The 2,843-nt window shown below is 48.5% G+C and overlaps 1 long non-coding RNA gene across 1 annotated transcript in view; it reads right to left on the minus strand.

The window, feature by feature from the left end:
• LOC108506653 overlaps positions 1–500 on the minus strand; it is an 8,511-nt gene extending 8,011 nt beyond the window's left edge. The window contains exon 1 of the long non-coding RNA XR_001877838.1: positions 436–500. This is a non-coding gene — a long non-coding RNA (uncharacterized LOC108506653). The remainder of the gene's footprint in view (positions 1–435) is intronic.
• Between the last annotated feature and the right edge of the window lie 2,343 nt (positions 501–2,843).

Below are 2,843 nucleotides of genomic sequence, written 5' to 3' on the forward strand. Positions count from 1 at the left end.
CTGGAGAGACTTATACGGAGCCTAAAGAAGCCGACTATTTATGGACTTTCATGTTATTCCTCAGTTTATTCCATGTTTTATGTACCCTCACATGCATACTCCTGTATTAATCCCCTTGGTTTATATTATTCGGGGCTTGTCTGGACTTGCCTTCATGTTTTCCTGCCAAAAGGTGTTTACCACCTTGTCCTCCCCTGGTTTCCCGCTCATCCCACTGTGATTGGCTAAGAGGGGCCGCAGTGCGGAGTGAGCTCCCATTGGTCCCTGTTGTTTAACTCCTCCCAAGATCCTCCCTACTTTCTCTCATTCCCCAATCCCGTGTTACCCTGAGATGTCAATCCCATGCTCCGCCCTAGTTATCAGACCTTCCCTTACCCAAACCCTATATAAATCCTTGTTCTCCTTCAAAAAAGCAGCCATTGCACCCTGACCTACCGTGCCAGAACCCTCTGTGCAGTGTCACGTCCCTATTCCTCTTCCAATGGGCCGTGGCACTCAGCCTTGACCATAGTGATCAACATAACTGGTCTACTCTGGCCTCCAATCAGGAGGCCTGGAGACACACCATCTATAACACTGCTGCTTCCTTTGAGAACGCATGCAGGATGACTCTCGAGGAGAAAAGACAACGCAGAAAGAATCGTGTCTTGCAGAATATACCACCTAAGGAATCTTTCTGCTGTGCCTTTTGCAATAGGATATGTCTATCTCGTATTGGCCTTATTAGCCACCAGCGTACTTGTAACAAATGTGGATAGACCCTTTCCCAAATCTTCGTTCACGAAGCCCAGCTGTGATGAAGATGAAAAAATGTCTCAGAAATGTTTCCAGTTTTTAAAAGATTAGACACTAGAACTAGGTATGGTATTCCAGTAACAGCCCACTGATATTTTCTGCAAACATGTCCTGCTTCCTTCGGCACTCCTGTGGGTTACTATTCAAACCTCATCCTCACATCACACAGAGCATTCCCATTCAGGTAAGATGCTCTCGCTGAGTCGAGAAAAAAAATTAGCAAATGTATTGAACAATGGTCTTAAGCTAAAGGAGGGTACATTTTTCCACAACTTTTGTCATATGTCTTTCCTAGTCCACAAAGAGATTTTACTTTATATTTCCAATGGGAGTGCATACCCAGAATATCGGAGCCATTGTTCGTCTGAGATGAGTCAACTCAATCTACTGTGATGATCTGTTTAGAGTCTAATTTGGGCAAAGCAATATTAGAGCAGAGCTAGCTGCAAGTATAACCTCTCCAAACATGCATTGGGCAAAAAATGTCTCCTCTGCAACCACCTCTGTGGGAGCCCCGGAAAGCCATTACATTGGTCTAGAAGCTCTATTGTCCAGCCAGACATGTCCTTGGGTGGTGTGGACCACAAAGATAAAACAGAACAGTGTGCAAACGCCCATGGGAAAGCATCTAGGAAAGGCAGAAACACGGAGTAGTGTGAGAGAAATCTCCTGGTCCTTCTGGCTCGACCTTCAAGCATTCAGCCAGCAGGACATCACCCACAAGGCACCTCAGTCGTCCTGTGCAGTCCTGCTGCTGTCCAAGGCCCTCTCAAGGCAGCTGCTCCTGCACTCCTGAGGCAGCAGGACAAGCTGCCGGGCTCCAAAAGGCCCGTGGAGCCTTGAGAGTGAAGGCGGCAGCAGAGCAGCAACTGCACTGGCAAAGTTCTCAGGTGCAGACACAGTACAGCTGCTCGGCATCTCCCGTGTGGAGAGCAGAAATAAAAGAAAGGAATGATCACACACCAGTATTTCTGTGGTAACTCTACAAGGATCTCCCCAGCCCGCGTAGCTTGGGACGTAGGGATTGCCCACCCGGACCGGGGAGGGACAAAGCGCTCTGGTGCGGCCGCATGTCACTTGGAGTGCAGGGCCGAAAGCCAAAGCGCACGTCCAGGGCTTTCCCTCTTGGAGAAGGCCTTGGGGGTTGTGGAAGACACCTGACATGCAGCAACTCGAGAAGCCGATGTTGGCAGAGAATGCAGCACAATCCTCCAAACACGCATGTGTAGGAAACCAAGAAAAATGCACGGTGGAGGACTGCATCTGTGAGTGGTGGAAAGCGAACACGGAAATCTGTGAGGAGTTTCTCGACACTGTGGAAGAATGCACTTTCTCTGCCTTTGTTTGAGGAGTTAAAATGTTGATGCACTTTATATTTATTTATGTACGTTTTAAATTTTTTAAATATGATGGAGAAATCTGACACTCACATAAACAGAAGTCCAGCAGATCGCCACTTCAAATCAGGTTCCACATCAACATCACCACTTAAAGCAAAAGTAATGTACCAAGACCCACTAACGGAAACCTGGACAGGCCCTTTCCCCTTGGTCACTTGGAGGAAGGTTTACGCTTGTATTGCAGGCCCGGAAGGACCAAAGTGGGTCCCAGCACGCAGAGTGAAAGTCCATCAAGCGTGAAGGAAAGCAAGACAGCCAAGCAGCCATTCCATTTCGTCTTCCTCGTCACCACCTTCAGACTCGTCCCTCTCGTCGCCACAACACCGCTGCGGGAGTGGATGAGTCAACCGAACGAGAATCTGTGGGTAACGCTGGCCAAGGCCACAGGCACGGACACCTTGTGCCTAGCCTTGGCTAGTGCAGGCAGCCCGTTCCGGACATGCCTGGTGGGGATCCCGATAACACCAATTGAGTGGGATGCATTTGTGTCCCAAACTTGAAGCAGGGGATCCCTACCTTTGAATTCCCCTAACTTAGCTCAAGCAATCTCAGCCCTTACGTTTACAGATGTTCCTTTTCAGGAGATTGATCTTTTAGGTTCTCTTCCCACTGTTGCTTGTGTTATTTTTCACCATTACACTCAGCCAG

The sequence above is a fragment of the Lepidothrix coronata genome, unplaced genomic scaffold, assembly GCF_001604755.1.
Source record: "Lepidothrix coronata isolate B3197 unplaced genomic scaffold, Lepidothrix_coronata-1.0 Scaffold224, whole genome shotgun sequence".
NCBI classification, from domain to species: Eukaryota; Metazoa; Chordata; class Aves; order Passeriformes; family Pipridae; genus Lepidothrix; species Lepidothrix coronata.